The sequence below is a fragment of the Ursus maritimus genome, unplaced genomic scaffold, assembly GCF_017311325.1.
Source record: "Ursus maritimus isolate PB19 unplaced genomic scaffold, ASM1731132v1 scaffold_24, whole genome shotgun sequence".
Taxonomy (NCBI): Eukaryota; Metazoa; Chordata; class Mammalia; order Carnivora; family Ursidae; genus Ursus; species Ursus maritimus.
Window position 1 is genome coordinate 28346185 of NW_024424897.1, and position 12816 is coordinate 28359000.

The 12816-nt window shown below is 37.5% G+C and overlaps 1 non-coding gene across 1 annotated transcript; it reads left to right on the plus strand.

The window, feature by feature from the left end:
• The first annotated feature begins 8163 nt into the window (after nucleotides 1-8163).
• On the plus strand, nucleotides 8164-8268 carry LOC121105108. The gene has a single exon (XR_005837538.1). It is a non-coding gene; the product is annotated as a U6 spliceosomal RNA (small nuclear RNA).
• The last annotated feature ends 4548 nt before the right edge of the window (nucleotides 8269-12816 follow it).

The following is a 12816-nucleotide window of genomic DNA, read 5'->3' on the forward strand; positions in this document are numbered from 1 at the left end:
TCTCTGTGTATCTCAACTGCCTAATATATTTCCATCCACTATATTCCCTCCCCATTCACCACTGCTGAAACTTTTACAGACCACCGTCTTAAGCCACAGCCCTTCTGTGCTCTATCTACCACCAGTGGTGGGGTCCTTAGTATCAGCCAAGGACTGGGCAATCCAGCTCCAAAAGCTCATTATCATCTTACTTGCTTTATCAGACCACTTCCAGTATTGTCACAGCCCAGGTTCTCTAGAAGCAGAGCTTGAGACAGAGCTTACGGTGCCAGACATTTAGTAGAAGTCAACACCAGTGAAGGTAATAGGGAAGAAATGGGATTGGATGGAAAGAGAAGTTGGCTTAGGATGCAGGCTTGGCAAAACTTTGACCAACTTGACAGGAAGGTCTAAAGCTAATGCTGCCCATTCCAAGTTGGGCAAAAGTGCCAGCCCTTTATAACCCCACCTTGCTTGGTTACTGGTTGGTTTCCTAGGATGACCTAGGAAAGGCATGACCTCAGGCAAAATGCTGTCTACAGCTTGAAGCTTACCAGGAAGATGAGAGCTAGAGGTTATCTTCAGACCACACTGTCTGTGGCTGAGCATCAAGTTTTTCCTCTAACGAGGACTTGGGTGAAACATCCCCCAACCTACTACAGTTAGTAACTTACCTAAATTCACATTATAAGTAGATAGTAGAGCCTGGCTTTGAAGCCAGTTAACCCAGCCTTCAAAGTCCATGCTTGTCACCATCTTGCTGCAGCACCTAACGGCTACTGCTATATCACTGAACAACTTTTAACGAGGTGACAGGAATAGATTTGATTTTTAGGTAGATTCTCTATGAAGTATTGGTAGGTATCAATAGTTTGAGGTTCCTTTTATTTGCTAGAGTTTATTAGACTCATTCTCCCCACCTGTAAAAAGTCCTTTGCCATCTATGAGGTAACTTTTACTTTTCTGAGATAAATCCAGAATGTTTACAGTTTACCTGTGGGAGAACTACCTCTTTGGAGGGAAAGTTCCCCATCCTGTTGCCCTGCATTTCACATTTCCTTGTGATTCTCTCACTTTGATTACTGGTGTTCCCAGAACGTTTTTCTTTTCAAGTTGTATCTTAGAGATTCTGGGTTTCATTTTAAGATAGAAGTAAGTACATACTTTCTTAAGACATCTTCATGAATATGACTATTTGAGGAGAGAAATGAGAAGAAAGACAACTGCTGATTTCTTCATAACAACAGAATCTCAACTATTTCCCTTTTAAGGACTCCTTTTAAGGGCGTTTATATTGTAGGTAGGAAATGATAAAAATGTTTTCATAAAAACAATAATTCAATCACCAAATGTACTGTTAGTCTAAATTCTAATTCTTGCCTAAAGTAAATGTGCAATAAATATTTCTTGAATGAATGAATGAATCATTATCATTCCCATGCATCTCGTACTCTCAGTTATCTTTCCAGTCATGGAAATGATTGTCCAAGAGAATGTGAATATTCTTACCAGTAAATCATAGTGGCAAGAAATGGAAGCCAAGAAATTCTTACTTCCTTAGGTTTCAAGTCCCCCAAAACTTACTTCCATGCTTCTATATTCATTTAATCTATGTCTCATTTTCTCAAGTTATACCATGTTTGAGGGGGAAACAGAGAAAGCAAGTATACAAGCAAACTGTGCAAATGCCTCCCTTCAGTTCTGCCTTGGGTTACGGCTCTCAGCAGTTTGTGAGCAGAATCCTAGCAGAAAGCAGATGGCACGTTGAAATCAGAATAATTCAAGGAGAATTTAATAAAAAGACTATTTAAAAGGTGTAGGGGAACCACAAAAGATAGTGAAGTGCCTGGTTTAGTAACAGTTTAGGAATAGTTTGGCTGCCTTATACTCTTACGCCTAAAGAGGTGGTTTCCAGAACAGCACAGAGAGTACTCATGCAGAGAGCTAGCTGACTTTCAGCACCTGAGAATCTTTGGTTAAGAGATGTAGGAACCCATGGCAACCCTGTTGGGAGGGAGCTGATGTGATAAATCTCCAGCCTCACTCTCCTGCCTCCCTCCAATCTGTTGCCAGGATTTCCCTGGGTCACATGTCTTGCCTCTCAGGAAGCCAGAGAGCAAGGGAAGTTATTAAGGGCATGCAAGTGGATACAGACCAGCCAGAGAGGGGCAAGGGCAGGAGGAAGTAGGATAGAGAGGGCATCTGCAGGGGCAAACAAAAGTTTCTCGGCATGCTTTTATTTTTTTTACAACCAGCCAAAATGAATATATGCTGAATTGACCTGATGTTCATAGGAGAATGATGATAAATAAACCCAAAGTTTTTATGTGTGAGAGAACACTCACCCATCAGAATCTAAGAAAATAATCTAATTTAACAAAATTTCTGGAACTCTAATGCAATCAAAGAATTCTTTGCTGTGTGTGTCTGTTGTTGTTATTTTTTAAACCATCTTAATGTCATAAATGACTCATGAAATTCCTAGCTCCAACAGCTTGGGAATGATATAAAATCCAGATTTCTGCAAGTAGAAAATTCTCATTGATTATTTGAATCAATTCTCATTGATTAAGTTTGCTTTCTATATGCAGTGACAGATGAATTTTTATGTAAAGGGCCTAATGGTAAGTATTTGGCTTAGCAAGACACAGAAGTCTCTATCACAGTTACTTAACTTTGCCATTGTAGGCTGAAAATAGCCATAAATAAATGGGAATGACTGTGTGTCAGTAAAACTGTATTTACAAAAACAGGTGAACTGGTTGGCCCATACATTCGTTGATTAGAGGAGAGAACAATGGTTTTAAACAGAGAGATGTGGGTGCCAGGCCTAACTCTTATACTTTTAGCAGACTGGTCCTGGACCAATGGCTTATCCTCTGACCAACTCTCTACCTCAGAGAGTCCATAAAAAACATAAGTGACCTGGTACAGATTAGCCACTCAATAACAGGTAGCTCCTACCTTTCTACATATTACCAAAGAAAATATGGAAATTGAATAAACGAATTTGGCTCAAATGTGCTGAGCTACTTTCAAAGTGGGTCAAAAGGTCTCTAGGGAAAATTTGGATCATCCATCGTCTAAATAAATTCCATGGAGAAAGATAGCACATAAAAGTGCCAGAGTTTTAATTTTTAAAATGAGCAACTTAATATTTTGAGCAGAATTTAGTGGATTTAAAAGAATGGGCTGCATTATTATTGCCAGCGGGGGACTATCTAACTGGGAGTCCTTCATCTACAATAGAAAAAAAACAGCAGGAACCCAATCAGCTAGTAGAGAACAAAAAAGGGTATAGAAGAGGGTGGGAAGGAATAAGCCAATGTATGTCTAGAGAGACAGAGATGCAGAAAATAAAAAGGCATGGTCCCAAAGGAACTCTCAGCATCACTCAGAAACATAACATAAGTCAGTTTCCCCAAAGCATGTTGTGAGTTACTCAAAACCTTCCACCTCTATCTCCTCTCTGCCAATATTCATAAGGTTTCAGCAAACTCAAGATAAACTCTCATCAGGAAAAAAAAAAAAAAAAAAAGGCAGACACTTTTGATCCCATGCTGGCCAGTGCCTTTCTCCCTAAATTAGGCATTATATCTTCCAGAAATTTCCCAACTGCCCAAGCCTGGATAAATTTTCCTTTCTAGATGTTCTCCAGCACACTGGCTATCCATATGGCAGGACAGCACGGCCTTTTTATTGATCTGTACCTCCCATTCATCCCTAAGCTCCTGAAAAGAGTCTGTGTGCTGTCCTCAGAGTGATGGTCATAGTGCCTCGTTCAGTGGGAGTCTCGCCAAAAGTTTGATAAATACTTGTTAAATACAGAATAAGTAGGTGAATGTGAACTACAGTGGGGTTCCTTTTGTCTTTAGAGATATTTCTGTCTTCATCATTCCTCACTAATAAACAAATTACCATACTTAATCTCTCGAATTCCCATTTTCTTGATTTGTGAATACTTCACCTTCCTTTCGGAGTCTAAGTTATATGATACGTATGAAGAACCTCTTTCACAGAGTCTGGCAGTTTGTGTTCACTCAGTGCATTTTAGCTCTTCTCCCCCTTTCAGGTCAGTATGCTGCTAAGCTCAATCATTTCTTAATGAAACATTTGCCTACAGTTATATTTGCTTTCGAAGTTTTCTTTTGAGCAAACTTTTTGTTAATTGTTTTTTGTTTGCATTGAAGTTGCATGCATTCTAGACCAGGTCACAACTAACTCTGCTTCACCTGAAATTACACTTGAAACTACTTTTATGCCTTTGAAATGCATTGCTTTTTAAATCAGCAAATCCAAAACCTTATTGCTCTTAACTAATGTCCAAGTGGTATGTACACCAAGTATGGAGTCCACACATTATCAATGGGCATCCCTACACTCACTCACACGTAGAACTATGACAGGCAATAGGGCCAAGAATGGCAGCAGATTTTTGGTGTCCCTATTCTATCATGATTAGCCTATAAAGTAGAGAAAATAATAGTATGCAGATTATGGAGCTGCCATAAAAATTAAACTAGCTAATATACGGGAATTATTTTCAAAGTACCAAACACAAAGTAGCCAGCATGTGTGTGTTAATTATTGCTACTATTATTATCATGTGGATCACTATGAAGAAATATCGGATGTCTCTGAAATGTGGATCTGTAATGACAACAGCACATTGGTAGAGCACTTTTCCATCCCACAGTGCTTTCTTACTGCAAACTTTCCCCATGAAGATTTTATTTAATCTAAACCACTCTCCATATCACATATAGAGAAAGTGGGCTAAGAGCAGTTAAACTGTTTTCCAAAATCATACAATAAGTAAATGACAAAAACTCCAAATCTGACTCCACGTTCAGCATTTATCTACCATACTCCAGCTAAAGCAGAAAGAGGTCTTATAAACCTGTAGGCAACAGCTAGAATACAAATCTAAATTACAATCTGACTGCACTGAGATCATTCACAACCTTTTTGGCGTTGGCCAGATATTCTCTTATACTTGTCTCCTATAAGTTAGACCCTGTCTGCACAAGCATTGCACAAACCTGAGACTCGACTAACTACTTCATTTGAAAGATCACAATGTCAGCATGTGTATACCACTGGGAAAAATTAATTTTAATTTGGATCAAAATGGGGTAGCACACCTGTGAGAGATCTGCAGTGTTCTGGGTAGGAAGCAGACATCAAAGCATCTAAGTTTCATTTGATTCCAGATCTTCTGAGCCAAACAGTAGAGCTTACTTATTCATTTGCTAATTTTTTTTATTATACTATGTTACTTCTCTGGAAATATTTAAATACTAAATAAAGAAAATTGTTTTTAAGAGAGTACAGTCATTCATAAAGAAGTCCTGGTGTACAGATTTCCCATGGACTTCAGAATTCTCTGTCAATGCATGATAATCAATGCATAAATTCATTTCCTATAGCTCTATTTTCATTTTGTATTAACTGAATACCACGTGTGATCTTCTCTGATAGGAACTGGTAATTTGCCATGAAATAAGGATGTGTTAATTGTCACAGACTTCAATAACACACTTTCATTCACTGTATATTAACAGATCCCACTGCATCTTTCCACATACTTTTGAAGTTCTTTTTTCTTTCTATAATATGTGTTAAATGCAGGTGTGACATTCAGGTCAGTTGTTAACTGGCAATCATTTGTATATTAAAATTACCTCTTAAAAACAAGACAGCATCTCAAGGCAGATGGATAACATCAATGCAGGGCTATTAAGCGCCATTATATGGTGATGAGCTGTTGGTAACTGATAAACATACCTATGTCCTGTATTAGGAACAGCCTGATCCAACCTCCTGCAAAAGTCGGGAGTTAACTGAGGCATTCTGGTGGAATCTACAAACCCCGTTTTCTGAATTAACCCACTGGAGATGAAAGAACCAATGACGAATCTTGGTTCAAAGGATTTCTCTCTCACTGTCATTGCTGTTTGGTATTTATGCACTTCCATTTTCCTCTGCAGCTCAACTTTACCTTTCTTATCCTCTGAGTCAGTAAGTTATTCTTTTGCAATACCATATTCTGATGTGGCATCAACTACCTCCATGTCAGTGACTCCCAAATCTTTACCTTTAACCTTGATTTTTCTTCCACAATCCCAACTATATATGCCCACTGACTCTATGAGGGGATCCCACAAGTATTTTTGCATTAAAAACAGAACTTTTTCCTGACATATCCAAATCTCCTTTTCCTCTCAATTTTTATACCCCAATGCATTTCAGAGCCATCTTTGGTTCTTTCCTAGACCCCCTCTGAAACTAGAAACTGTCAGGTCTGTCTCTGGAATGTCACTCCAACATGTTTTTTTCTCTCTATCTCCATTGCTAGTGCTTTCCTTCAAACCCCATTTCTTTTTTCTTGCATGGATCCGGTAGCTGTTTCATTTATCATCCCCTATCCTGTCACTTCCTTTTCCAAATCATTCCTGAGACTGTCTTCCTAAAACACAGATCTGATCATTTCATTTTTCTCTTCTTAAATAACCTTTCTCTTCTTTCTTACCCAGCGAATGTCTTCTCAATCTTTCAAGACCGGAGTCAACTGTTACAATTCCTCTATATCCTTTCATGATTTCTCCAGGCAGATTTAGTCTCTCTTGTCTGAATTCCAATAGCCCTTCTAAAAACAGTTTACAGCACAGTCACTTCCTCTGTATACTGAAGTGACCAAAGCAATACAGACTGTGAGAAATGCACCAACATAACAGTACTCAGAATTTTTTTTTTCAGAATCCCAGGATTTTGCTGGGTACTGAAATTCCTACTGTTAATTACCAGTAGAATGCAAGCTCAAGAGAACACAGAGTTAGTTTGTGTAAAGGGTGAAGATCTTTTCTGCAACACTGTACCAGGAGTTGCAAGCCCCAAGTGTAAAGGACAGCGTGTGCGTGTGTGTCTGTGCGCGCACGCCTATGCTCACTAAACCCAAAACCTCAGAATATATTTCCCTGGATTATATTAAGTGGTCTTTTCTCCTTGTTAAACTAGAACCCACAGAGAGTATTTTCCCAGACTTTCTCACTCAGGTTATCTACTTCTGAGAACTATGAACTACAATCAGCCTTGCCCTACCTCACTTCCCTGTTTCGTGTCCCATTTCAACTCCCTTCATAACTAACCTAAGCGGCTGTATATTCCGTAAGTTTCAAAACTGAGGAACAGTCTCACTTTTATCCCAACCTTCTAGCTAACAGCGTATAAGGGCTTTATTTTTGTTGTTCCACTTGGTTAGAATTTATTTGACAACACTTTGACATCTGTTTAATTCAGTGTCTGGTACCTGTTAGGAGTAGGTACTAAGTGTGTATTTATTGAATGAATGAACATATTATTTTTGTAAAAAGTTAGTCTTGGGTTAAGAAGTGAAGATGTAGGTAAATAAGCCCTAGATGTAAGTTTAATATGAGAGAGAGAATCTTAGAGCACATCAAATGGGGTTAAGTCCTACAGAAATGTACCAGAAAGAAAGCAAACGAGCCTAGAAAGGATTCTAGGATAGCTCTGTGCTTGTGTAGTTGTTCTAATGTGTTGTTCACTGCCCTTCCATTATTTCTGACTGTTCAGTAAAACGTTATTAAGGGTTATAATTTGGTCTCAGAGATATAGAAAATTAGAAAAGTTCTGTGCTCATCTGTGGGAAAAGTGATGCAGAAAAGAACAGTTTCCTGGTCCTTGAGTAGTGCTCTCTCTACTTAGAGTAAAGAAGAGTGAAGGAGAGTAATAGATGTAACTAGCAGAAGCCAGCTGCATGAGAAGGAGGAGGATGAGGAGGGGAGGAGGAGGAGAAGAGAGTGAGCATGCCAAAGAAAAGTTATCTTGTACCATCAAATCAGCATATGAAAAGAATCATGGTCTTATATTGTAGCCAAAGGTACGTAGATGCCTAGGATATTGGGTAATTTTTTTTTCTATTTTTACTATTCTACCGGGAGTTCCTCCAGGGAAAAGATTATGCCATTTTTATCTTGGTACTCCCAAGCATATTTATATGGAAGCAACATGGATGGACACACCACAAATCATTCATTCACTCAGTCATATATTTGTTACATGTTTACTAAACATTTAACATGTGAGGTACTCATAAAACAGGCAAATATGGTAAAGATGAGATGTATTAAAGGTGTTCGTTCTTTAAGAATGGGGAGTGTTGGTGTTTTCTTTGGCAGTACATATACTAATATCGAAACAATATAGAGAAGATTAGCATGGCCCCTGTGCAAGGATGACACACAAATTCACAAAGTGTTCCATATTTTTGTGGGAGATACAGGCCTCCAGTTATGGAATGAGTACATCACAGGAATAAAAAGCACAGCGTAGGGAAGAGAGTCAATGGTACTGTAATAACATCGTATGGTGACAGTAGCTACAGGTGTGGTGAGCATAGCATAATATATAAATGTATAGAGATGTTAAATCACTTTGTACACCTGAAACTAAGGTCACATTGTGTGTCAACTGTACTCAAATAAAAAACTTAAAAAAAAAAAAAAAAAAGAATGGAGAATAAAGGGGAAACGACTGGTGGAAGGGGACGTTTCTAGGCTTAAGCAAGACATTCCTGGGGCTTCCAGGCAGCAAGTCTCCTTTTTCAGACAACAGAAGGATGCATGTCTAGGGGTGGGGCAGAGAAGGTCTTGTTAGAACATTGCTAGGGCCAGCCAAGGTCACACATTGGAACCTAGAATGCCAGGGCCTAAAAAATGTAGAAAAATCTTGAGGGATGAGTCTGGGGAATAGTTACTCATCAGTGTATGAAGTCAAACTAGAAAAATCAAAGCGAATGATAAGTCAGAGGTTAGGGGTGGTACTAAGCATGGGTCTAGGGATCCCAGCTCAAAGCACCGGGTAAGGACCGGAAGAGAGCTGGGTTTAAAGGCTGACTAAAATTAAATAAGGAAAATCCTAGCTCTTCCTTGGGAAGGGCATTAAGGCTTAGAGTAGAGGCTGGAAGTAAAAGGGGACCAAAAAAAAAGAATAGAAGGAGTTGATGAAAAGCTGAAATGACCACCAATAATCTATAAGGATCATTCAGTCTGTTTTCATTTCTGTATTAGGAGTTTCAAGAAAGACCCATTCCAATGGGATTTAAGGGGCATATGGTGTTTGTAAATTTTAGAATGGAGAAATTTACATGTGTAAGTCAGGGCTAAGATAATTATAAGAATTTTGGCCAAGTAAGAGGAATAGCTAATCTCCAGAAAATAAATATTAAGAGTAAAAATATGGGTAAAAAATCCTCATCCAATCAATATGCATAGCAGAGATTCCCTTCAAATAACCAAAGCCCTATGAGAACAGAGAAACTTACATTTCCAAGAGAGTAGAAATAGGAGAAACTGGTTCTCCCCTGGAAATACAGAATGGGAAAATGGGTCACTGACTCATGACTGAAGTGTTGGCATGACTGTTGTTGAAGTAAGAATTAACATACAGTCCTGCCGACTCTAAATACCGACCTAATGGCGTTTTGTCTTATAATTTCTTGTTGTATAAATTTTTATTTATGCTTTTATCTCACCCACTACTAGAATGGTGATTTTCAATCCTAGTGTACATTAAATAATTTTTCTTTTGCTTTTTAAGTAGGGCTCTGCCTACAGAAATTCCAATTTAATTGGTGAGGGTTGGACTCTGGTGACTAGTATTTTTTTAAAAGATTTTATTAATTTATTTGACAGAGAGTGCAAGAGAGCACAAGCAGGGGGAGGGGCAGAGGGAGAGGGAGAAGCAGACTCCCTGCTGAGCAGGGAGCCAGATGTGGGACTCAATCCCAGGACCCTGGGATCATGACCTGAGCCAAAGGCAGACACTTACCCGACTGAGCCACCAGGCACCCCTGGTTACTAGTATTTTTAAAACTTCCCTAGGTAATTATGATATGTATTCAGAGTTAAAATTTCCACAGCTCATTAAAATATCATTAACTGCTAAACAGAGTTCCCAATGGATTATTTTGGTCTGCTAGAAAAATCTAAATCTAAAATTGAGGATCATTGTTTGTTAAAAATTATTTTAGAATGAAAGTAAAGATTTTCTAAAATGTCTTAAAATATCCCACAATCAGAGGCTTCTGAGTCAAGATATCTGAGAATAATCATTACCTCCCTTCTTCCCAAAAACCCAAAAGAAATAATCCAAAAGAATAATTCAAACTACAAAATGCCCAAGGAAAAAGTTACAACATAGCAGTACTAGGAAATTGAGGAAATTCCTGTCCACATGCCAACATTATAAAGAATTTACAGAAAATAAAATGATATGATGAAGAAACTAAGACCCAATGCATGCCTGACATGTGACAGATGAAAAGGCAAGTTTTCCACTCACCAAATCCTGGAATTACAAAAGATAAGAGGAAGCAGAAATAGAAGTAAGAGCCAGAAATATGGAATTCAGCAAGTAATTAATTAAAGGACTGGAAAACAGCTCCTCTGACCTTGGCTCTCTGAGCATCTGGCAATACAGGATGCTAAGGGAAAAACAGAACAATATGAACAAAGTGCTGGAAAATTAATGAGAATAACTTTTTTTTAAATATAAAGAGAATGTATGAAATATACATGAACAGTTTAAGAATAATTATAGGTGAATGCTCAGGTAAGCAGCACCCTAATTAAGAGCAAACACTGCTAGTACCCTAGAACTCCTCTCCTGCTAACATCTCATTATCTCCCCACTATGAGTAACTAATAAATTAATTTGGCAGCTATCATTTATTTCCTTATTTTATAGAAAATACTTTACCACCTATGATCACAACTGTAAGCAATATATTGTTGGTTCTGCCTCTTTTTGAACTTGGTATATATGGAATCATATTGTATATGATTCTTCTGTAATTTCTTTCACTCAACAATGTATTTGCAGGTTTCAATTTTGTTGATGTCTGTGTATTTCTGTGACTTTTCACTGAGATAATGGTCCACCTTATAAATTTGTCAGTACTTTTTAGCCAATAACTACTGAACAACATTTGGATTGCTTTCATCTTTAAATTTGTTTTAGGAACAGTGCTGCTATTAACATTTTTGTAATAACATCTATGCACACATGTAAAATTTTGTTATATTCCCAAAAGTGACATATTCATATATTCAACTTCCCTAGGCCATGCCTAACTATTTTCAAAGTACTTATACTCCCTCCAGAAGGATATGAGAATCTCTGCTGTTATACATCCTTGCCATCATCTGGATTATCAAAGTCTTAAACTTTAATCTGTATATATGTAAAATTATCTCATTGTGTCTTACGTTAGAATTTGATTAAAGATGAAGCACAGCATCTTTTTCATCTTATTAGTCATTTGGATTTCCTTCTTTGTGAATTTCCTGCTCAAACTTTTATCAGTAATTTTTCTATTGAGGTTGTCAACATTTTTCTCTTACCGATTTATGACATTTCATTAAATAATTCTAAAAATATTTACTGGGCACATTCTGTGTGCCAGGCCCTGTTCTAAAGACTCACAATACACCAAAGGAAAATACACACATACCAAACAAAAAATTCTGTGCTCTTAGAGACCTAAGCATTTTCGTGTTGGTAGCAGTGAAAGAGGACAAATTTTAAATAAAAATTTGTATGTGTAAAATAACAAATTCTATTAGTAAAACCTTTTCAAAAATACCCATTAAGCAGGGTAAGGAGAAGAGGATTGTGGGTGTTTTGCGAGATTGGAAGAGATTACAGCTTCGATTATTTTAAGAATAAGCCTCCTGGAGATGAGGGACATAGTATTAGTGGAATTGAAACCTTCGTCATCCTGTGATGAACAGAGATTTCTTCCTGACCTGTACTGGGCAGGTAACGTGAACAGAACATTTTGTTGTGTAAAGCTTTTGAAATCTATAGATGGTTCTTTACTACACTGTCACTGATCCATTCTGTCTGACACAGATAAATTATGAGTATCAAACAAAAAAGCTATTTAGATCATCTTGGAGAGTGGAATTCTTACACAAAGCAAAACAAAACCCTGAGAAACTCCAAAGGAAAAGGATAAATTTCATTACATAAAAGTTAAAGTCTCTATAGAAAAGACACTGAAAAATATAGAGGGTATACAACACATTGATAACAAAATTGCTGATACATGCAAAGAATAGTGTATGTATCCATAATGTATGAAGATTTCCTATAGACCAATAACAAAATAGAACTCTAGAAAGATGGACAAGGGATGTGGAAAAATTATTCACATAGAAGATATGTATTTAATTATATAAAATAATGTACATACACACCAAATCAATTTTGGTTTTATGCTGTCTTTCCATAATGTTAGGTAAAGTGAGGTGTTCCCAAAAGTACTGTTCAATACAGCATATGTGTTTGTTTCCAAGTTTTCGAACCATGAAATTGATCTTTGGTCCTCATGGAGGGTTGTACTAAAGACACAATGAAGAGAAATGAAGAAGACACATCAAAGTAACAAGCTCCAGGTTTGTTGCCTTTTCCCCTCCAGAGGATTTGCTCAGATAATTTATTAAGAATAACATTTTTTTAATTTATCTCCTTACCTTTGTTGCCAGGTCTTTCTGTCACTTTTGAGATGGCTAACTAATAATAACACATTTTGAAAGCATTATAATCACATAATAGAATAGCAGGTATATTCATGCTGATGAAATGTGTTACTATTTTCTGTTTAAAAACGCAGTGCTATTTTGTCCCTTTGGATAAGCCAGCCGAAGTTTCTTTAAAAGCTCAGCTAAATACACACCATTCTGTGAAATATCACTTCTGCTAGAGAGTAGACATTTGGAACCTCAGGGACAGTTAAGCAGCTGAGGTGTGAGA